Below are 25,291 nucleotides of genomic sequence, written 5' to 3'. Positions count from 1 at the left end.
TATCCTACAGAAACATCAGTTTAGCAGTGATGTTAAGAAACCAAAATAAGCGGGGCAGTGGTGGCACACAACTTTAATCCCATCACTCAGAGAAGCAGAGGCAGGCGGATCTCTGTGAGTTTCAGGCCAGGCTTGTCTACAAAGCTAGTTCCAGAACAGCCAAAGATATACAGAGAAACCCTGTATTAGAAAACAAAACAAGACAAAAAAGTACCAAACAAACAAAAACACAAAATAACATTAGGAATTCCCAAATCCAGATAAGAAGTAGTAATACCGCAGGCAAACAAAAACTCAAGAACAAAGACAGTGAAATAGGAAAAAAAATTCATTTTACCCATATTCGACACTAGCACAATTGCCAAACCAAGTTCACTCAAGGTGTTCAGTAGCAGATTCTAGAAGAAAGGAGCAAAAGTGAATGAGAAGGTGGCAAAACTTTACTCGAAAAAATGGTGCCTGAATGGCTCCCTTATCTCAGGAATTAAATTAATACAGGATTTCAGAGGGCTCGTAGATCGCAACAGGATTAAAATCAAAGAAATTCATAGTGAGATGTGGAATCAGAGTATAAACACTAAAAGAAAAAAAAGTGTGAAAATTGCAGAAAGAAAGAAAGAAAGAAAGAAAGAAAGAAAGAAAGAAAGAAAGAAAGAAAGAAAGAAAAATGAGCTAGTTACACAGAGGGGAGCCAAGCAGCTTGCTCAGCAGAAGTTTTATGGACTGGAGGAAGTGGTGTGGAATAACCAGTGATGGAGCAAATGTAAAAGACTCAACTGTCAAGAGCTCAACTGGCTGCTCTTCGGGCCCAAAGTGTGGTTCCCACCATCCACATAGGAGCTCACAAGCATCTGTAACTCAGCCCTGTGTGTTCCAATGCCCTTTTCTCTCCTCTACAGACACTGCATACACTTGGTGCACATACATGCAGGCAAAACACACACATACATAAAAAATACAGGGAATTTTTGAGTTAAAAAGGAACACTTATTAATAGCACAGCTGTGCTTTTCGAATGGAGACATAAAGACTTTCCCAAGGAAAAGATAAAAGAAATTTATCATGAGGCCACAGAAAAGGGGGAAAAAGTCTCAAATAAGCAAAGTTTACACCTACAAAATGGAAAAAAAAAAAAAAAAGCAAAGAGTTAACAAAAAAGATGGAAATAATTACCAGAAGCAGGATAATCTAAAAGATGTGTACAAATTCTTTAAAATGTCAAAACTGAATCAGTAAAAAAAAAAAAAGTAGAAATCCAAGCAGACTGATCATAAATGAAGAGATCAATCAGTAGTCACCTCCCAACAAAGTCAACACCAAATAAAGTCTACCAAAGATTTGAAGAATTAGACAGATCTTTCAAACTCTTCCAAAAAATTAGAAAGGGGATCATTCCTGAAGTTACTTTGTGAAGCTAAAATTAGGGCTTGGAACGGCAGTCAGCGGCAGAGGACTCACCCAGCATGCATGAGGCCCTAGGTTCAACTCTAACTGCTTAGGGGAAATGTGCAGAGTCCAAATCATCAAAGCCAAATCCATCACAAGGAAAAAGCTTAAAAGCAAGCATCTGTGCTAAATTCAAATACTCAGAATCACAACAAAATATGATAAAAAGTAAATTCACTAATACACTGAGTTGTTATATACCATGAAGAAGCAAAATTTATCATTGAGACATAAAACATCCATGTGCAATAATACATTAATAGAAAAGATTTGAAATCTTATGATATTCATTACAGATGCGAAAATATCACTTAACAAAATCAAACACAGTTCATGATAAAAAGTCCCAAGGAAACTTAACTTAATAAAGCTTATGTAAGAAATGCTCCCAACTGATATTTCATTCAGTGGCAAAAAACTGAAACATTCAAAGTCTAGCCAGGAAAATTAGCCAAGAAGAAAAATTAACATGAAAATAGAAGGGGGTTATGCAGGTTAGTTTTTGCCAGCTTGACACATCCTATATTCAACTGGAAAGAAAGAATATCAACTGAATTGTCTTCATCAGGTTGGACAGTGGCCATGTCTGAGGGGATATTTTCTTTCCTACTAATTGTGTGGTGGTGTAGGAGGTCCTTCTATATTTGTGTTGCTTTCATTGGTTGAATAAAGAAAACTCCCTTGGCCTTTTAATAAGGCAGAAACTTAGGTAGGCGGGGAAGACAGAACTGGATGCTGGGAAGAAGAGCAGAGTCAGAGAGCCACTTGCCATGAAGCTGCCATGTCAGACATGCTGAATCTTTCCCGGTAAGCCATGACCTCATGGTGACCTCGTGGTGACATACAGATTATTAGAAATGGGTTGAATCAAGATGTGAGAGTTGGCCAAGAAGAGGCTAGATATAATGGGCCAGGCAGTAATTAATGAACACAATTTCCGTGTGATTATTTCAGGTGTAAGCTAGATGGGTGGGATGGAACAAAGGGGCCCCGTGCTCCACACTACAGTGTGGGACCATCTCTAGAGGTGGCACCACCCCAAGGCAGGTGGGTCTGAGCTAAATTAAAAACCCCTGAGCCTGAGCCAGGGTAGTGAGTGAGCCAGTAAGTACTGTTCCTCAGTAGTGTCTACTCCTGGTTCCCTACTTGAGTTTCTGCTCTGACTTCCTCCACTAATGGACTGTTTCTTAGAAGTATAAGCTGACATAAACCCTGCCCTCTCCTGTGCTGCTTTGGTCCACGGATTTTTATCACAACCACAGAAAAACAATTAGAGCTAAAAGAGAAAGAGGGAAAGGGATGATCAAGGAAAAGGGAGGGAGTGGGAAAAGAACAAGAGGAGCAAGGCAGACAAAGCTTCACATTTTTCTCTTACATGTGGAATATAGATGAAAAAAAATTAACTCATGTAGACAGACGGACCTATAGATATGACATGAAGCCAAATGGGGACTGTTTATGTGCAAGAAGAAGACCAGTATGAGAGGAATGGTGAGAGAGGGAAGTGGCAGAGGCTAAGACAAGCGAAGTACAATTCTTGTATATGCATGGAATGATGTCAGGATGAGAGCCATTATTTTTTTAACTGACTAAAACAACTAGGACATCTAAAAAAATCAGAAGGTCAAAATTAAAATTAGCATTGGATGTAAAGAGTGTGATTTTTATGATCAAGAAACTCTGAAGACATCACAGAAAATGTTTAGAAAAGAAGAATAATTTTGAAAAGATGCAGTAGATAAAATCAAAATACAAACACCAGAATCATTTCTAGACAAGAAAAAATAAACCATCTAAAAATAAAATTAGGAAAATCATCTCTTACAATAATATCATAAATGTTTAAAAGTAAACATGGCACAAGCATGAAATACTTAAGAATTATAAAACATAAATAAAATATATTCAAGCAAACATATATGGAGAGATATCCAGCCTTTAATCATTAAATGAGGTAATAGTGTCAAAATAACTTCAGACTACCAGAAGTTACTTAAGCGTTCAATGCAACTTCTATAATAATTTTACTGAATTTTTCCCACATAAATAGGAAAACAGTCCTTAAATACACACAGAAAATGCAAGGCACTCTGAAACGCAAAAGCATATTTGAGAAAAATAAATATATAAGAATGGAGGCATTGCACTTCCTGACTTTAAAATGAATTACAGAACTACAATATACCAAACAATATGATGCAGCATAAAACAGATACATAGATCAATAAAACAGACTACTCTAAAACAGTTGCAAGCATTTATAGTGAATTGATCCTTATCAAAGATACCAAGAATATACACCCAGAAGGATATAATAAATACCTTCAAAAATGGTGTTTGAAAACTTGGAAAGTTGCAAGCAAAACATAAAAAGTAAGAAAAATTGGAACTCCATCTCACTATTCATTTTGTGCTCAAAAAAGAAAATAAAAATGGCTGAAGACTTAAATATGAGAGTTAAATCTTTAATTCCTACAAGAAAATATTTAAAAATTCTTGACAATGGCTTTTCTGATTATTTCTTGAATATGGCTTCACAGGAAATGAGAAACAAAAGCAAAAATAGTCAAGTGTTTTTTGCGTACAAGTACTGTAGAGCTGTATCCTGAAAAATAGTCAGTCTGTGCCAATGCTTATTGTCACCTTGTTCATGGTAATAAGTAACTGCATAGATAGATGGATAGATAGATGATAGATAGATAGATAGATAGATAGATAGATAGATAGATAGATGATGGATGGATAGGTAGAATAGATGATAGATAGATAGATAGATAGATAGATAGATAGATAGATAGATGATAGAGAGAGATAGAGAGAGATAGATGATAGAGATAGATGATGAGGAGGATGAAGATAGATAGATAGATAGATGATAGATAGATAGATAGATAGATAGATAGATGATAGACAGATAGATAGATAGATAGATAGATAGATAGATGATAGAGAGAGATAGAGATAGATGATAGAGATAGATGATGAGGAGGATGAAGATTAGATAGATAGATAGATAGATAGATAGATAGATAGATAGATAGATAGATGATAGATAGATAGATAGATAGATAGATAGATAGATAGATAGATATAGATTCTTTAATTGTCAGTAGAAAGCACACCCCTACAAAATTTAGATTCAGCAAGATCCTACAGAGAAAAGACAGAGACAGGTTGTGGAGGGAATTTAACTTCCCAAATGTTCAGAAGATGTGCAACCAGTGAGAGCCAGAAAGAACGTATTCCAGGGAAGTAACAGAGAAGGACTTGTTTTTCCAAGTGTCAAAGCTTATGAAAAGCACCCAGAGGTTAAAACAAAGCCTGTAACACATAATACAAGGGTTCTGAAAGGAATCGTGACAATGAGTTCTTAAAAACAGAAGAATTTAAAAAGTAACATATGGGCCAATATTAGAAAGCAGTAGGATGTAGGCAGCTATTAGAAAGCAGTAGGGCATGGGCAGATATTAGAGAACAGTGGGATATGGCAGATATTAGAGAGTAGGATGTGGGCAGATATTAGAGAACAGTGGGATATGGCAGATATTAGAGAACAGTGGGATATGGCAGATATTAGAGAGTAGGATGTGGGCAGATATTAGAAAGCAGTGGGAATCTGAAAGCAGTAGGGGATAGATGGATCTGTCAACTAATGATGTGGTTACCAGGAGACAACTACAATTAATCTGTCTCTTACACACAAAGTACTAATAAGAGTGCTTACTGAAGAAAATATGTCATTCACATGAGTTAACCCCTCACTACTCTGACAAAATACCTGAAAACAACCATTTTCATATCTATTGTTCTGTTCTTTATTGCTCTCTGAAGATCTTAGTGTCATCCAGTATGATTGCCTTTCAAACTGAGAAACCAAGTTAGCTACCACATACAAATTTTTTATTTACCCCCTTTGCTTCTGTGTTCAAAAAGAACATGTTTTATTCTAATAATGGCATGTCAGATAGTCATGACTCTTCTGTGTCTCTATCATTGATTAGGTTCTAGGGCAGCAATTAGGATCTTCACATCCATTTTCATGCCTTTTCTAGAATCCTCCGTCTAAGATACGCCCCCCTCAGAAAGAGAGAGAGAGAGAGAGAGAGAGAGAGAGAGAGAGAGAGAGAGAGAGAGAGAGAGAGAGAGAGAGGAACAACAGTATCTTAAATGCGTCTATATTTATGTTAAAGTAATACATTTATAAGTATATGTATAGAATATAGTTCACAAATAAAATACATGCCCCGTGAAAATGTATAAAACTGTATTTATGCTACTGAGGAGAGAAACCAAAAAAATGCAAAAGAAATTAGATTTTCACATTCCAGCAATTCTAAAACATTGGTTTATCTCTTCCTTACTTTGAGCATATGTTATTTCCACGTAAAAATAACTTAACACTGGGAAGTTCTTTGCCTAAGAGTTTTACCAGGTTCAGTGGATCCTTACTGTAGAAATGTATTTAAGTTCATGAGCTGGGAAGGGAAGGCAGGGAGGTAGGTAACTAAATGGCTACTTGTCATCTGGAACATGAAGGGCTGACAAAATCAAATAAAAAGAAATGCTCCTTTTGACTTTCAGAACAACACATTTCTGAGCATCAGGAATATCAAGTTAATCACAAAAGCACCTTTAGATACCCCTGCAGCATTTTAATTTCAATCTAAGAGTGGAAGAATTCCATAGGACTTCTATGTGCTATCAATCTTTCCTACTGGGAGTTGTCTGTAATAGAAGACAACAAAACACCTCATGATTCCTCAAAGCCTAGACAAATATTAAGACTAAACAAACATTGCTGCAACTGGAGTTTTCCTGCGAGTGAAAACAAAAACAAACAGCAGAACCAAAAACCCAAGGCTCTTGGAGATGGTCTAACATTTCTCCAAATATTGTAACTTTATTTTATTATGATTATGATTATTAGTATTTTCAATTTTGAAGAGGCTCAGATTCTGGATTCAAATCCCAAATGTATTGTTTACAATCACTTGCTATATGACAAAATATTTAATTTTCCTGTCTTGGTTTCTTTATAGAATACAAAAAGATTACAGTCAGTTAAGTTTATGATAAGAATAAAAAATGTAAAAGCAACACAATTTCTGCCACAGAATATACTTAAGATAAAAAATGGTCATTATTAGTTTTAGTCTTAGAAATAATTTTCTGTTGGAAAACAGACACAAGTTTCAAATGAATGTAATTCTCCTATTCTCCTCTCAAGTGTGGAATAGAGCTGGAAAGACAGCTTCATTCTCAATTAGCCATCTCTGTCCTTCTGCACCACCTGTAGTTGTAGGGCATGTAGTGAAGGGCTGGCGACTTGTGAACCTCTTAGTCTTATTGAGAGAGGCCAAAATCCGCTTGCCCATTAGCGCTTTGCGTGGTGCCCAAAATCACAGTGTTTGTTCACCAAATGTCTAATCGCTTTGGGAACCACAAATCCTGGTCGGGCCAAATGGCAGTATTTCCTTCAACTGTCCATATGAGTAGACTCTTGCTTGCCAAGTCATAAAACATAAAAATGGGGACCTCATACCAGTAGTCCGTTATCACGGAGAAAGGAAACTGTCTTGTCGTGAATGTAAATGAACCATTGGATGTCATTCATTGTGCCAGTACATTTTTCATGTGTCATTCCATTTATTCATCGTAAGAATACTTTAAGGCGCGAATTATAGCCCATATTGTAAAGCAGAGGCAACCAGGGTTAAGCGTGTTAATTTTCATTGCCACACAGATGGTTAGTGTCAGTACAGAGATTCAGACCCATTTTTACATGATGGCCGCTTGTTCTATCATCTTTGTACATATGTGCGTAGAAAGATACAGCCAGTTTTGGGCACACTCCTTGCTATACCCGGAATATCTTGTGACATAAGAAGTTGCACAGAACATGTATTTTACTTCCTTGTGTGAGGCAAGCATGATGCTCATAGTCCAGGATGACTTATGTCATTGTCACTTTCTCTGGGTGCGTTTCAATCAATAAGCCATCTTTGCAAATAGCAAAATGTAAAATCTTCAGGGACCAGCTTGATACCCCTATTTGATCAAAATATGATGATAGAAAAACTCACATCAATTAGACCATTTGCAAACGAAATGAGCTTACCCTGGTTTAGAGATGTGACTGAGAAGCAAAGGACACACAGTTGACAATTACCAGTGCCTTTGCTTATCGACAATTATTTCTTTTCCTCCATGGACACACACTGATTAACCAAAGATCCTCAGTCTGGCTCCAACACAAAGACCTACATCCCTAGCCAAGTTTCACGGCAATTCTGTAAATAACAATATGTCCCACAGACCAGATTCCTTGCCTGCAGGCACCATTATATCATGTCTTCCAGTCCTGTGCATTGGCAAATGCCCATAGATTCAGAGCTTGGAAGAAACTCAGTTGAAATTGGAAAGAACTTCTGGCATTGCTAAACTGTTACTTCAAACAAAGGAGAAGGTCTGTATAGGAACTACATCCCCAGGTAGCCAAGCAGTCTTCACTATTCTACTGCTTTGGTAAATATTAAGAAGGAACAGGAGGATTTTTCAGCTTCAGAGACAGAGCACAGGCAGACAGATGAGAACTCAGCACCCCTACACAGAACCCTGTGCACTTAGCCCCGCTCACACGTGAATGCCATCTCTGGAGAAAGAGGTAATTATAATAGCTAATGAGCTTGGTTACTTTGGGAGTTTATTATTAATATGTGAGCAAGCATTTAGTTCAATCTGGTACACATTCAGATAAAAAGTTTTTGTTTTTCACTGGGGTGGCAAATTCCCTCTGAGCTTTAACAGCCCATGTTTCAAAAGTTGTAAGCAATGAGTGTATCTAATTGGACTTGAATCTGAAGGTCTAACATTATCGTGGTTTGAATATTTTCTCCATTTGTCTCTTTCCACAGTGGTACAACTATGCCCTCTGAATTAAAATTTTCATGTCTGAGTGGAGGAAGTCATTTTAAAACACTAAGAAGTTTACAAGGCTCAGGAAGTTACAAGATTCACAAACCCCATCCTGTTACCCCTCACACTATAAGGTACAATATGAACTGTAGCTCAATAGGCAGGAAAGTCACTTGTCACAGAATTTGACCCTCCTCCACCCTCTGTTTTCAGATCTTTTCTTCTCCCTAAAGATACCCCCTCTCCCATTTACCTGATCAGGTCTCTTGCACTGTGTTGATTTCCGGTATGCTGATCCCTAACCCCCTATTCTGGCAGTGGTTCTGTATTCCTCTCCTGGCTTCTGCAGTTACTCCAGGCTCTGTAGTTACATCTGAAGACTTAGAGCTAGGAGTCTCTAATAAGAGAGAACATGAGATGTTTGTCTTTCTGGGTCTTGGTTACCTCATCCATTATGATCTTTTCTAGTTCCATCACTTTACCTGCAAGGTTAATTATTTCATTTTTCTTTACAGATGAATACAATTTCATAGTGTATATTTATCACATTTTTTATTGTCCACTCATGGGTCGAAGGACATTTAAGTCATTTACATTCCCTAACTATTGAGAACAGAGCAGCAATGAACATGACTGAGAAGAATCTATGGAGTAGGAAACTGTTGTGGGATATTTGGGGAAACTGGGTAAAGATGTGTCCCTGTTTTACCCACCTGCCTAAGGCATCCGAATACTTTAATAAAGAGCTGAATGGCCAATAGCAAGGGAAAAGAGGATAGGTAGGTCTTCCGGTCAGAAATAGGAACTCTGGGAAGAAGAGAGGCATATTTCCAGTGAGACACAAAGGGAGGCAAACCTACATTATGAACGAAAAGTAATAAGCCACATGGCAAAATGTGGATTAATAGAAATTGACTAATTTAAGTTATAAGAGCTAGTTGGAAATAAGCCTAAATGAAGACCAAGCTTTCAAAATTAATAAGAAATCTCCAAGTTATTACTTTGGGGATAGCTGTATAAAGAAATTTTGACAAGAAGGTCCAAATACATTTGGGGGTCCAACGAGGAAGCTGGCCCACATATCCAAACATAAAGTCTGAGTAAGCTGAGAAAATCCCAGCAATGGATCCCATAGCTCACAGAAGAGGCACAGCTCTCTTACGAGGCCCTGCTATGCAGCAGAGCACTTGAATGGCACGCTACCTGTAGGAGACAGGTTAGAAACACCTGCCAGAGCCAGAGCCCAGAAACTTCCCAGACCTAGGACATATAGACAAGACTCAAGGCCTGGACCCACAGGCATGAGACTCAATTCACACAAACCCAAAGGGGATGGAGCCTTCCACCAGAGCTAAGTGAAGACACCCATGGGTAGTCTAGCAGCTGCCTAACCATTTAAGGTTTGGTGCACACAGCAGATGAGGAAAAAAAGTATGCTTGAAAATATGTTTAGGAACTGAAGAAAGAAAAAAATGATATAGACAGTCATGAAATAATAAATAGTTTGAAAATGAAGTAAAGTCTTTAAAGAGAGGAAAGTAGTACAAAAATAGTAAGCTACATATGGATGGAAAATACACAGGGCATCTGGACCATGTATGTTGCTTTGTTGATTTTGAATTTTATTTTTGAATGCTAATGAACAAGGGGTGAACACTGCTGAGAGACCTTGGTTTGTAGGAAAAAAATGCTAAATTAAACAGTCTATATAATTTAAGGATGTGTTAACTTTAGAATGGAAGCCAGGAATGTGTTGTGTTATGGGAGAAGGTTGCTTCTGTTTCCTCAGGAGATAAAAGGTATAGATTTACTCAAAATGAATAAATATCAGATTTGAGTAGGGAGGACATCCCAAAAATCTTTGCTTCAGACATGAAGAAAGAAATCAAGAGAAACTACAAGACAGGCAGCTCTTGTACCTCTACATGGGAACCGCTCTGAGATTGGATAAGACGTGATAAATCTTGTTGGCTACAGAGTTCTCATGACTTGTTAATACATGCCATCCTTTCATATAGTATGGATGGGGATTTATATTACAATTTGGCTATGCAGTCGAAACAGACTTATAAAGTTGACAGACAACATTTGTCTGCTCAAATATAAATCAGAATCATCTTTAAGCTGATTTGTGCACAACACACATTCAACACTTGTGTTAATGAAGATATATATGTTACCTTTAAAAGTCTGTGTATTTTAGAAAAAAAAGGACCAAACACCAATAAAGACAGAATGCTTTTGTTGTAGTTTCTTCTACAATCTGCATCCAGAAGAACTTCAAAGCTGCAACCTGAGAGGGTCTCTTCTCACAGACTACTATAGCCAGGACTTCAGTTAAGCCCTGCACCTTCCCATCACACAAAGACTGAATAACAAATGATTCAGTCAGCTCTCTGAGGACTTGACCATTATCTCAATTTTGTCAGGATCCCCTATATGTGCTGTCACCCCCAGACAATAGGAAATAATTTTTAAAACGTGGCACCCACATTCCCAAGAGGTGGAATAGGTGAGTTTTGGTCATTCAGTAGATTATGGATGTTTGTCCATATATCTTTACTTGTAGGTGTTCAATGCAAAGACTCATTGGTCTGGTTCGAAGCTTCTGGTTCCTGGTACACTAACAGTGCTGGGCCCTCACTGGAACTACTCATGGTTAGCCTGCTTTTGCCCTGCATTGTAGAGATCCTGTACCTTTGTCTCTGCAGGACCAGTCCCTTCATGTGTTTCAGAAGATCACAGATAGAAAAAAAAAAAATGTTAGGGTAGACTAACCCATAAAGCTGGTTCTGGGCTTGGGTAGCTGCAGGGTGGGTGAGTCTACCAGCCCTCTTCTCAGCACCAGGGGGAGCACTCCTGCTTTGTCTTGGCAAGTTCACCCCTTGCAACTATGAGCAAAGGGTGGGGCCAGTTCACCTGTTTTCGTGTAGGATCTCTTCCACCTACATTTTCGCAGTCAGCTTTACTGCATTGCGTAGGCCTGGTGTAGGGGCCACTCTTGCAAGTGCTGCAGCTGGTGAAGGGCAGAACCAGTTCTCCCATTCTTATGAGTCAGGGCCAGCTCTCCCACCTGCCTCACATTGATGGGTGAGGAGGGGACACGACAGTTGAGTAATGGGGACAGCTCTCCTATGCTCACAACTTTGGGGCTGGCTCACCCACACCTCACAACAGGATTGGCTCTATTTGCTACCCAAGCAAGGTACAAGGGCCTGCTCTCCTGAGTGCTACAGCTGGTGGCAGGTGTGTGTAAGGGGTAGCCCTCCCACCCTTGGGTCTCTAGGCCAGTTCTCTCACATGACTCAGGTGTTTGTGGGTTGGGGAGGGCACTTTTCTCTAGTCCATGCTACCATAAGACAGATGAGTAATGGGGATTTCTCTCCCATTCCTACAACTTCGGGGCTGGCTCACCCACACCTCTGCCAGTAGGACTGGCTCTAAATGCTGCCCAGGTGAGATACAGGGTAGTTTTCTTTTTTTTTTTCTTTTTCTTTTTGTTTGTTTCTGTGAAGAATTAGATGGGCATTTTTGATTGTGTTAGAATTGAATCTGTCAACAGCTTTTGGTAGAAAGATCACTTTCACAAAGTCATTCCTACCAATCCATGAGCATGGAATGTCATTCCATTTTCTAAGTCTTTCTCTACGTCTTTATGCAAAGGTTTTAAGTTTTCTTTGTAGAGGTCCTTCACTTCCTCAGCTGTGTTCATTCTAGATATTTTATTTTCTCTGAAGCTATTGTGATCAGAACTCCTCTGCGTGTTTGTTGGTAGTTTGTAGAAAAGCTACTGATTTGAGCAAGTTGATTCTATATCCTGCCACAAATGATAAACTTGTTTATCATGTCTACAAGCTTTCTGGTATAATTTTGAGATCTCTGAGATATAATATCATATAGTCTGCAAATAGGAATATTTTTACTTCCTCTTTCTCTATTTATATCCATTTAATTTCTTTCTCTGGTCTTATTACTTCAGCTAGTACTTCAAGTACAACATTGAAAAGGACTGGGCATAGTGGACATCCTTGTCTAATTTATGCCTTCAGTGGGATTGTTTCAAGCTTTTCTCTATGTAGGATGCTGTTGACTGTGGATTTCTTGTATTTCTTTTATTGTGTGTTCCCTTTTTCTCTAAGACTTTACCAAGAAGACATCTTGGCTTTTCTTTAATGGCCCTTTCTGCAACTATTTGGGTGGTCATGTGGTTTACATGGTTTATTGTCTATGTGCAACCATCCTTGCCTTTTAAGAATTAGCAAACAACTTGGTTTTAGCATATAATTCTTTTGAGATATGTTTGTTGTCTGTTTGCAAGTATTTTATTGAGTATTTTTTAGTCTATGAGTGATATCTGCTTCATAGACGAAGTTTGAAACTGCTCTTTTTGATTTTTCAATTTTGTAAACTTCAATTAAAATAAACTGGATGCAGATCTTCTTTGGATGGCAGAATTCTGCTATGAATCCATCTGGACATGGACTATTCTTAGCTGGAAGGTTTTATTAGTCTCTCAATCTCTCAATTTTTATGGGTCTCTTTAATTTGTTGACTTCTTTTTCATTTAGTTTTGGTGGCACGGCTGAATCTAGAAATTTATCAATTTCTTTCAGGTTGTTTAGCTTAATGGAGCACAGGTTTTTAAAACATCCCCTTATAATATCCTGAAATTCTTTGCATCTTATCTGTCAAAAGAACCTCCTGTTAATTTCTGACTGTTAATTTGGGGCCTCTCGTTGTTTTGGTAAGTTGGGCCAATGGTAGATCTTGTTTATCTTCTCAAAGTACCTGTTCACAGATTGGTTGATTCTTTGAATTGTTTACTTTTCTTCAGCTCTGGTTTTTAAATTTTCTTACCACCAACTGGGTTTGAATTTGGTTTGTTCTTTTTTTTTTCAAATTTTTAAGTTTCATCATTTAGCCCTTTATTTGTGCTCTTTCTGATTTTTTTAAATGAAGCAACTGAAAGCTATAACTCTACCTCACAAGACTTCTTTCAGACAAATATAATATGCACTCACTCATAAGTGGATTTTAGACATAAAGCAAAGAAAAAACACCTTATAATTCATAACCCTAGACAACTGAGACAACAAAGAGAACCCTAAGAGAGGCACGCATGATCTAATCTTCATGGGAAATAGAAAAGAACAAGATCTCCTGAGTAAATTGGGAGCGTGGGGACCATGGGAGAGGGTAGAATGGGAGAATAGAGAAAGGGAGGGGAGCAGTGAAAAATATATAGCTCAATAAAAAACAATTACAAAAAACAAGACTTTTTCCACTGTGTCCCAGAGATTTTTGTTGTGTTATGTATTAATTTTCCTTTAGTTACAGGACACTTCATTATTTCTTCCTTAATTTTTTCTTTGACCCATTTGCCATTCAGTAATGAGTTGCTTTGTATCCATGGGTCGATGTATATACTAGAAGGTTCTGCTGTCGATTCTCAGTTTTATTGCATGAGGTAAGATGGGCTATAAGGAATGATTTCAATCACTTTGAACCTATAACGGTTTATTTTTCATCCCAAGATGTGGCCTATTTTATAAAAGCTTCCATGTTCTGGTGAATAGAAGGCACATTCTTTGGTGCTTAGTTGGAATATTCTGCAGATATCTGTAAAATTTATTTTATGTATGAAATCATTTAATTTTTATATTTATCTGCTTTTAGTTTGTCCAGATGACCCATGTATTGGATAAAGTAAAGTACTGGAATCATATTCTGTTAGTGGATCAATACTAATCTGTCTTTAAGTTTATTATAGACTTTTATTAAATTGGGAACCCCTTAATTTTCTACATATATCTTTAGGATAGAAATGTCTTTTTGGTTAACTGTTCCTGTGATTAGAATGGAGCATCTTTCATTATCTCTTCTAATTAATTTTAGTTTGAAGCCTGTTTTGTCAGATATTAGGATAGTGAAGCTTTCATGATTGTTTTCAGTTGGAGTCCTGTTGTCCATCCTTTTCCCCTAAGGCACTATCTATCTTTATAATAAAATGTGTTTCTTATAGTCAACAAATATTGTTTCTTGATCAATTCAATCAGTTGAGGCTTGATTAGAGAATTGAAGCTACTGATATGTAAAGTTATAAGGAAACAGGGTATTAAGGTCCTCTTTTTGTAACTGATGTTATTTGCATTCACAGTGTTGGGCTTTAATAATTATGGTCTCTTAATTCTTTTTACAGTCTCTCTGTTATGTCCACTCCTCCCTTCAGTCTAAAATAGTGCTTCACATATTTTCTTTAGGTTTGGTTTGTTAGTTTAATTTTTTAGGCTGTTCATGTCATGGAAATTTTTCTCTTTTAATAATAGCAGATGGCTTTGCTGGATATGTTATTCTAGGTTAACTGTCATAATGTTTTAGAACTTGGAGTGCATTGCTCTAAGCTCTTCTGGCTTCCAAAGTGTTCATTGAGAAACCAGCTGTTATTCTGATGTGCTTTCCTCTATATGTGACTGCAATAAATTTCTCTTTAGCTTTCAACTTACTTTCTTTGTTATGTATACTTAGTGTTTTAGTTATGACATGCCACAAGGATTTTCTTTTCTGATCGTATCTATTTGGTGTTTTCTGTATTTCTTGTATTTGAATGACTGCATCTTTTTTTTTAATTTTGGGAAGTTTTTTTTTCCCCAATGCTCTTATTAAAGATATTGTCTCTATCATTAACTTGGAATACTTCTCTCATCCATACCTATAAATTGAAGGTATATTTTTCCATGGTGTGTTACTGTGTGTTTCCCGTACGTTACATGGTGCTTCCTGTGTGTTACTTTCCTCTGTGTGAGTTTGCACATATTCCTTAACTATTTGTTCTAGATATTGTATTTTGGTTTTGAGTCCTAATATTTTGTAATCCGCTTGATTCATTCTGCTTGTAAGACTTTCTTTTGAGTTTACTCTCTGTGCTATGGGGTTTTCACTTCCATCTTCATTTGAGACTGACTCCTCTTAACTGTGTCTATCTCCTGATTGAATTCCATTCTCAAGTCTAGGATTGTCTTAGTTATTTCCACCAGTGATTTGTTTATATTTTCCTGGGCATCTCGCAGGTGTTTATTCTCCTTAAGCACTTTCTCCTTACTTTCATTGAACTATTTCTTTGTATCTTCTCTTAACTCCTTGAATTCTTTGGTGACATTCATGATTGTTCTTCTGACATTCATGATTGTTCTCCTGCTTCCTGGAATCCATCCAGGTAATACTCATTGCCAAACATTTCCACAAAACATACTGACTTGATCTTTCATATTGTTGGTATTCCTGCAATGAAATCTCTGCAGTTGCATTTCTCTTGTGTGTTGTACACCAATCAGGTGGGGAAAGAAGAGAAAAAATGTGAGGATGGGTTAAGACTAGAGGTTAGAAATGACTTGGGTGGAATGATGTCAGATGGGCAGAGGGGACTGGATGCTTCCTATTTCAAGCCTGGAGTAATGAGGTAGCTCTGACGGCATGTAAATATTGGATATCATGTGGGAGAGTTTGTGTTGGGAGATAGATAGGGAGGTTCCTGGCCAATCAAAGCTAAAAGCTCCTTAGTGGTGCAGGTAGGAGTGGCCAGATCAGGTTGGAGCACTGGTTGTGGTGCTCAGGCTCCGTTTGATGGGTTTGGGGAATGACAAAGATGGTAAAGTCAGAGGCCCTCACCAGGTTAGAGCCTGAAGCAGGAAATAGAAAGTTTGGGTAGTGTGGGTGGTGATTGAGGTCCTTCACATTATTTCTAGGGATAAGAATCCCAATTTCTGGCTCTAGAATTTTGATATTTATTATAAGTACTAAAAGTTGGTTCAGGTACAGGCCACACCAGTCAGAACAGGTAAGAGGCCTTCAAAACCTGCCTTCAAAACCCAGCCATTCCCTCAGTTCAGATCCCAAAGACTCAAGCAGGTGATCCCTTTCTGCTCTCCTTCTACCCCCACTGCTATGCCTGACACTATATGATTGGCTATCTTCTGCTCAGGTGCAAGCCATGCCAATCAGAAGAAGAGAGACCTCCTGCTTATCCAGAGGCCGTGGTAGCTGCCAGCAGTCTAGCCCCCAACTATGATGGAGACTCCCTGTTGGACCAGAGGTCACACTGACTGCCAGAAATAAAGACCATAAAGACCAGAAGACCAAAGAGGAAACAGAAACTAAGGAACAAAGCATCTATCCAACAAAGACAAACTCACAAATGGACACCTAGACCTTTATGAATTCCAAACTCAAATGCCTAGATACCAATGTGAGAACAAAATCAAAAACATCCAGGGCAATATGCCCAACTTTCCTGATGTGGGAGTGATTTCTTATTAATAAAGAAACTGCCTTGGCCCATTTTATTGGATAGAAAATTAGGTAGGCGGAGTAGACAGAGGAGAATGCTGGGAAAAAGAAGCTGTGTGAGGGGTCGCCATGATGCTCCCACTCCAGACAGACGCAGGTTAAGATCCTCTCTGGTAAGCCAGCTCATGGGCTACACAGAATATTAGAAATGGGTTAGAACAATATGTAAGAGCTAGCCAATAAGAAACTGGACCTAGCCGGGCCAGGCAGTGTTTGAAAGAATACAGTTTCCGTGTAATTATTTCTGGGTATAAGCTAGCCATGCGGGCGGCCGGGTGCCGGGGACGCAGCCCTGCCGCTCCTATTTCAACAGATGGCGCCCAGACGTGATGGGCTAAATCCACTTAAAAACCTGAGAGGGCTTAAAAAGGAGAGAGAGAGAATTTAAGACAGCTTTTTGCTGTTTCTGGGTTGCGTGCCGCAAAGAAATTGTCCTGACTCGGCAGCAGGAAAAAACTGGCTGTTTTAAAATGCCGGCTTTCTGGGCTGTGCCGCCATTGTGATCTCTGTCTGGCTCCGGCGGGAGACAGAGCTTATGAATGGAGCATTTGGATTAAAGTGCTATGATTTGTTTGATGGCAACTAGACTGCTGTGTGCCTAAAAGGGGGACATTGTGTGCTGCAGCTCAGAGGCACAAGCAGCTCCGCCATGCTAATGGTGCAATGTGCAAGGATCAGAGGCAGATCGGCTCCGCCATGTTGGACTGGGCGGGGCCAGCATACAGTACCTGTTTTTGACCTAGGAATGTCACAGCTTAGATTCTTAAGCTCTTAGTGATTTAAAGGCGCAAAACAAAGTGCTCCTGGATAGTAAAAAAGTTACAGATTCACAATAAAACAGATTCAGACACTGTTGGATAAATGTACGTAGGCTTGGGAAAGAGAAGAAAAAGAATATAAAGAATAAAGTTAATGTCTTAAAAAGAAAAAGGGTAAAGTCTTTAAAGAGACAGAGTACCAGAAGTACAGATAGTTATAGATTAAGAAAAATAAAGAAAAATAAGCCACGTAAAAATGGAAAATTCACAGAGAGTCTGGATTATGTACATTGTGTTTTCTTTAAAGTTTTTGACTGTGAAGGAGCTAAGTACAGAGAGACATTTCATTATATGGGCTGCCAAGCTAAACCATAATGGATTTCATGAGGGTATTATGATTTCAGAATTTGGGTCTAAGGATATGATGCTTTGGAGAGGGTCTTCTTTTGTTTTTGCAGAGGATGAGACCCTGTGGATTGCATCTATTCCGATTTGGTATGATAGACCACGCCCTCCTGAAAGTTGCTGTGAATACCCTCAAAAAATTGCTTCGCTCAATTGCCAACTGAGATGAAACTAGCATACAGGTTATATCATGAACAACCTAATTAACGACGCCCCTATTCAGCAGGAAGCAGTTTGGAGAGAAAAAACTACGCCCATGTTCCCAAATATTGTTTATAAATGTTCTTTTACATTTAAAGGGGGATATGATATAGATATGAATAATTTGCATTGGTATGGATTTTATGGTCAATTTTGTTATATGTATATGTATTTTTGATCTTGATTAAGGTATTGTGATTGTGTAGTTCATTTAAAATGTAATGTATAATTAGGAAATATAGGTTGTTAATGGATAATCATCGCTAATAGTTAAGCTTGTAGTCATGTTAATTAGATTTTCTAGATATATAGAGATATATTTCAGTTAGATAGACATTCTTCATATCTCTCAAAGACTGCAGAATATGGCATTTAAAATATTTTAATAACTTAGGACTTTTCATGACAATGAGACACGTCTGCTCCTGGCAGCACCAGCTACTTCAAGAGGAAGATGGGCATCGAAGAGGATCCTTATGGAGTTTGATAGCCATTTGGGCAAGAAACTGCTCTTGCCTGGACTGTTGCATAAACTGGACACAGAGAACCCTCAGAAAGAGGACTGCTGAACTTGCCTAAAGGTGAGATGATCTTTCGGGATTCCTGATTCATGAAAGAATCTGCGAGACATTCTGCAGGACACAGCAGAAAGTAACTGAACTGTCTTTGGAATTTCCTGCTTCATGGAAATGTCTCTGGATACCATGGGCCTGTAGGCCGAAGATGGATGCCCCAACGGTACAGAGGAACTTTGGGTGACTGTCCAGGCAGCGAGATGTCTCTGTCATTTCTAGAGTTTTCTTATTTCTTGTTTGATAGATAATATTATATCCTTCTGGAGTCTTTGATGGAGTTGAAGAATGGTTAGTTATAGTTTTCCTTAGTTATGATAAGAGATAAAATAGATATAAATATTGTAACTGTAATTCTTACTTGATAACTGTTTTGTTATATGTAATTTTACTATGTTAAAGTTAAAGCCTTTCTTTTTTGTTTAAACAGAAAAAGGGGAAATGATGTGGGAGTGATTTCTTATTAATAAAGAAACTGCCTTGGCCCATTTTATTGGATAGAAAATTAGGTAGGCGGAGTAGACAGAGGAGAATGCTGGGAAAAAGAAGCTGAGTGAGTGAGTCGCCATGATGCTCCCACTCCAGACAGACGCAGGTTAAGATCCTGTAAGCCAGCTCATGGGCTACACAGAATATTAGAAATGGGTTAGAACAATATGTAAGAGCTAGCCAATAAGAAACTGGACCTAGCCGGGCCAGGCAGTGTTTGAAAGAATACAGTTTCCGTGTAATTATTTCTGGGTATAAGCTAGCCATGCGGGCGGCCGGGTGCCGGGGACGCAGCCCTGCCGCTCCTATTTCAACACTTTCCTACTACAGCAACCCCAGAATATTCCAAATCTGAAACAAAAGAAAGTGATCTTAAGGTCTTTTTGAAGATGATAGACATCCTTAAAGAGAACATGAATAAGTCCCTTAAAGAAATCCAGAAAAAACATACCCAAAGGATACCCAAAGGATGAACAATCATACCAGAAGGACATTTAGGACACTTGCACAACTATGTTCATAACAGTATTATTTGTAATAGCCAGAACCTGGAAATAACCAATATGTCCATCAACTGAAAAGTAGATAAAGAAAATGTGGTATATTTATGGAATGGGGTATTACCCAGTGGTTAAAAAAAAAAAAAAAACAATGACGTCTTAAAATTAGCAGGCAAATGGATGAAACTAGAAAAGAAACCATCCTGAGTGAAGTAACCTAGGCCTAGAAAAATAAATATGAATCTACATCTAGTAACTGGAAACAGAGGCAGTGACCCACAGCCAAACACTAGGCTGAGCTTCTGGAGTTGAGTTGAAGAGAGGGAGGAGGAATCATATGAACAGGGAGGTCAAGAGCATGATGGGGAAAACCACAGAGACAGATGACCCAAGCTAGTGGGAGCTCACAGACTATGGACTAACAGTGGGGGAACCTGCATGGGACCAAACTAGCCCCTCTATTGTGGGTGACAGTTATGTGGCTTGATCTGTTGAGGGAGGTACTGACAGTTGCACCAGAACCTATCCAAAATACATGAACTGGCTTTTTGCAGCCCATTCCCTATGGTGGGATACCTTTCTCAGTCTTGATATGGGGTAGGGAGGGGCTTTTTATGCATCAAATTGGTATCCCAGACCTTCTTGACTCCCCATGGAAGGCCTTACCATCTCTGAGAAGTGGATAGGTGATGGAAAGAAAGAAAGTGGAGGGAGGGGATGGAGGGAAAACTAGGCTGGTATATAAAATGAAAAGTAAATTTTTAAATAAAAAATGATGAAAAAAGAAAACCAATAAAAAGCAAACAAGTGAAAAAACAAATAAAACTGTTTAAGACATGAAAACAAGGAATCTAGGTTGTTTCCAGGAAACAGAAGCAAGAAAGAAAACACAAACTGAGGGAAGACTGGAGATGAATAATCTAGGTATGCAAACAGGAACTACAGAGGCCAGCACCACCAACATAATACCATAGATAGAAGAGAGAACCATTTTTAAAGTACATACAATAGAAGAAATTAATACATCAGTTAAAGAAAACATTAAATCTAAAAAATTCTGGAACAAAACTTCCAGGACAACACTATGAAAAGACCAAATCTAATAATAATCAATAATAATAAAAATGGAGAAGAATCCCATCTTAAAGGCCTAGGAAATATTTTTTAACAAAATAATTGAAGAAAATTTTCCTAACCTTAAGGTAGACTCATTAGGATTACACCTGAATTCTCAACACAAACTTTTCAAAACATCTGTCTAGGACCTTCGAGCTTTTAAGAAGGGCCTGTACAGTTGTCTTGAAAACTCTAAGAGACCACAGATGCCAGCCCAGACTACTATACCCAGGAAAAATTTCAATCACCATAGATGAAGAAAGTAAGATAGTACATGAAAAAAATTGAGAAAATCCAACACCCCTTCATGATAAAAGTTCTGGAACATTTGACAGAATCAAACCCCCTCCACAATAGCTATAAGAAATATAAAATATCTTGGGATAACTCGAAACAAGCAAGGGAAAAACCTTTATGACAAGAAGTCTTTGAAGAAACAAATTGAAGATGGTATCAGAAGATAGAAAGATCAGCTATGCTCGTGGATTGGTAGAATAGACATAGAAAAATGGCCATTTTACCTAAATCTACAGATTCAACATCTACAAATTAACATAATTCCCATCAAAATTTCAACACAATTCTTAACAGACTTTGAAAAATCAATACTCAATATCATTCATAAAAACATAGAACCCAGGATAGCTAAAAACAATCCTGTACAATAAAAGAACTTCCAGTGGTATCACCATCCCTGCTTTCAAACTGCACTACAGAGACACAGTAATATGGCGTGGATATTCACATAGAAACAGACTGACTGATCAATGGAATCTACTAGAAGACACAGATATAAATTCACACTCCTATGAACATTTGATTTTTTTTTTATAAAGCAGCCAGGATTATACAATGGGGAAAAAAAGTACTTTCAACAAATGGTGCTGGATCTAAAACCTCAACATAAAACAAAATATACTGAACCTGATAGAAGACAAAGTGAGGAATAACCTTGAACTCATGGACATAGGAGACCACTTTATGAACAGAATACCAATATCACATGCACTGAGACTCACAATGAATAAATGAGACCTCATGAAACTGAATTGCTTCTTTAAGGCAAAGTACACTGTCAATAGGACAATAGCTTACAGAAGGGGAAAAGATTTCTACCAACTTCATATCTTACATAGTGATGTGGGATTCCCCTTTGTATGCTGTGAATACCATTGGTTAATAAAGAAACTGTCTTAGACCCATGCAGGGCAGGATACAGGTTGGCAGGGAAAACTGAACTGAATGCTGGGAGAAAAAAGGTGGAGTCAGGGAGAAGCCATGTAGCCCCACCAGAGACAGATGCTAGGCACGGAATTTACCTGGTAAGCCACAGCCTCATGGCGATACACAGATTAATGGAGATGGATTAATTTAAGATATGAGTTAGCCAGAATACATTTAAGCTACTGACCAAACAATATTGCAAATAATATTGTTTCTGGGTGATTATTTCAGGGCTTAGTAGCCAGGAACATACAAGCAGTCTCCTACAACAACAGAGGGTTAATATCCAAAATATATAAAGACATCAACAAACCAAATAATCTAATTTAAAAATTGGCTGAACCAAGCTCATGGGAACTCATAAACTCTAGACCAACAACTGTGGAGTCTCCATGGGACGGAACGAGGCCCTCTGCATGTGGGAGACACTTGCGTAGCTTGGTCTATCTGAGGGACCCATGGCAGTGAGACCAGGTCTATCCCTGGTGCATGAACTAGCTTTTTGAAGTCCATTCCCTATGGTAGAATGCCATACTCAAACTTGATGCAGGGGGAAGGGGCTTGGTTCTGCCTCAACTTAATCTGCCAGGTTTGATTGACTTCCCGTCAAAGGTTTTACTCTTTGGGAGGAGTAGATAGGAGGGTGGCTGTGGGGGAGGCAAGAGGGAGTGGGAGGAGTGGAAGGAGGGAGAACTGTGGTTGGAATATAAAATGAAAATTTTAAAAATATATATATATATAAAGTCAAAGAGTAAACAATATATTCAAAGAATAAACAAAAGTGATATTATTTTATCCTTTAATTATTATTGTTACATATATACAAATAAATGTCTGTCTCTGTTTCTTTCTCTCTCTGTCTCTCTCTGTCTCTGTATGTGTGTGTGTCAAGTTTCTAAAATCTACATACATATTAGAGGTAATTGGAATGATTATCTTTAATTCTCAGTGATACAAGTTCAAGTTTATCATGTCTTTCTCCATACATGACTCTGAATACAAACCCTAAACATTTTCGCATTTTTAATCTTTTTCACCTGATGGTCCTTGTGTTCTCTGATTTCCAATCAATTTTGAGGTCATCTCATTTCACACAAAGTATTTTATTTTTATCTTAACCCTCTGTTTCACTTTTCCCAATTCAATTTTTATATTAAAGAAGATTAGCCTTTTTTCTAGTACTGCTTTGGTCCTGTCTCTGTCAAGAGCACTTAGTGTCTTTCAGATATCTATGAAATAAATTTCAGAGTTCTGGGCTATCATTCAAAGTTGACAATGGTCACCAAATTACATTTCCAATCTTTCCATCTGTTTTGGATGACTATGTCCTTGCCAAATTCATTTTATCAAGTTCTAGTCACAAGTACCTCAGAAATTGAGCATATTTGGAAGGAATATCATAAAGGTAATTCAGTTAATAAGAGGATGCTCAGTGGGTCATCAACAATACAGCTGATGTACTAGATGAGGAGGAAGTGGTAATGATGGTCAAATCTACAGGCAATAATGGAATGGCTTGACCTGGAAAAGAAAAGCACAGGAAAACTCACCCTTTTGATAGTACCTTGCTTTTTTTTTTTACTTTCAACCTCCAGAAATTGGAATACATTCTGTCATGTAAGTAATTATGTCTATGAGCTCCTACTATGATATTCCTGGCAAATTCATACACCACCCAAACTTTATACCTTGCCAATCCCTCCATATCCTTGGTGTTTCTTCTTGTCTCTGGTGTTCCCTCTGGGGTGAAAAGCTTTCTTACATGAAATCTCCAACTTAAATTCACTCTTCCAAACTCGTCTTAAAGAGAACATTTCCAGAGTCAGCATTTCCAGTACCCCACATACTTCTTGCTCCAAGCTGAAAATAACCCCATCCAACCCATAACCCTCAATTCCTCTTTTTAAATTAATCAATGGATTCATCTGTTAATAAAATTGTGCTTTGTGTGTATTATCTTCTTACTGTCTGACAGCTCTTTGAGTATAAGAAATATGAATCATCTTTCATAGAAATAATCTAAACCTCTGTCACTCCCTGTGCATAGCCTGTACCATGAACACTGCTAAAATGGTAAAAGACCAAATGACACAAATAGTAAATAGCAATTACAGTAATGAGTAGTTATTAGCCACTGTGTATAGGCAAAGAATCATTTCCTTGAATCAACACTGATGCTTTCTGGAGTAGGTGCTATTATTATCCTCATTTTAAAAGATCAGAAAGAGGCTAAAAAGATGGCTCAAAGGTTACAGGCACTTGCTGCTCATGGAAGTAGAACTGGTTTAATTCTCAGTACCCACATCATGGCTCACAGTCATCTATAACTCAAATTCCAGGGAATCTGAAGACCTTTCTGTAGGCACCAGGCACACACAGTATGCTTACATATATGCATTAAAATTGCTCACAAAAATAAGACATAAAAATAAACTATAAAAAATTAATATTATGTAACTTCTGTCCTTTACTCTAAATACAAACATTAAACATGATCAAATCTTTGTATTTGTGGGTTCTGTCTCTGCAGAGTCACCGAACTGTAAGTGAAAATACTTGAAAAATGTATTATCACTTATTTCTTGTCATTATTTTCTTTTAAAATGTAATATATGTATATATATATATATATACTAATTACACTGTATTAGGTACTATACATATTCTACAAATGACTTAATGTGTATGAGAATACAGGTATATATAACTTAAAAGAAAGTACTTTACCATTCTGTATAAGTGACTTGAGCATCCTCCAATTTAGATATTTTGGGGCAGGGTGAGAAGGCCCTGGAACCAATCATCCATGCAATCAAATGCTAACTGTTCATTGCCACAAAGCATATTGTTCATTGTACATTTTTACCATTACTATCATAGTAGAGTCTTAAACATACCCACCAGGAAACCTCAGAATGGCAGGGAGCAATGGCAAGAGCTTCCTGAAGAGTTACTTTCAAGCCATAGCATCGTTTCTTCTCTTTAGGACAGAGAAGACGCCACTGAGTTTCTTGGGATAGCACAGTCACCCAAGACGAGAACAGCATTCCTACAATATGAAACTCTTCTTGAATTTGTGCAAAAGTTCAACATATAATGCTCTGTCTCCCTTTCCTCAGAAATTATCATATAGCATTTATAATTTCAGGGTCTTGTTTTAAAACTGCCTCATAAAAGCCATCCCTCCTGATAGACTAGATTTACCTAAAATATTTTTAATGCACATTTCTCAAAATTAATTTACACAGCTTTAAAATAAGAAATATCTTTCAAACAACATGAACTTATGATAACAGGCATAGTTTCCAGCAAATATTTAAAG

The 25,291-nt window shown here is 37.8% G+C and overlaps 1 long non-coding RNA gene across 3 annotated transcripts in view; it reads left to right on the top strand.

Annotated features, from left to right (window-relative positions):
• LOC126502751 (uncharacterized) overlaps window positions 1-25,291 on the top strand; it is an 802,838-nt gene that overhangs the window by 484,604 nt on the left and 292,943 nt on the right. For 2 of the 3 annotated variants that reach the window (XR_007592041.1, XR_007592042.1), the window contains exon 2: window positions 16,717-19,235. This is a non-coding gene — a long non-coding RNA (uncharacterized lncRNA). The remainder of the gene's footprint in view (window positions 1-16,716; window positions 19,236-25,291) is intronic. The other variant, XR_007592043.1, reaches the window with a different exon arrangement.

The sequence above is a fragment of the Alexandromys fortis genome, unplaced genomic scaffold (assembly GCF_014885135.2).
Source record: "Alexandromys fortis isolate MF-2015 unplaced genomic scaffold, M_Fortis_MF-2015_v1.1 scaffold_1, whole genome shotgun sequence".
Taxonomy (NCBI): domain Eukaryota; kingdom Metazoa; phylum Chordata; class Mammalia; order Rodentia; family Cricetidae; genus Alexandromys; species Alexandromys fortis.
This window is presented reverse-complemented; position numbering and strand designations above follow the sequence as displayed.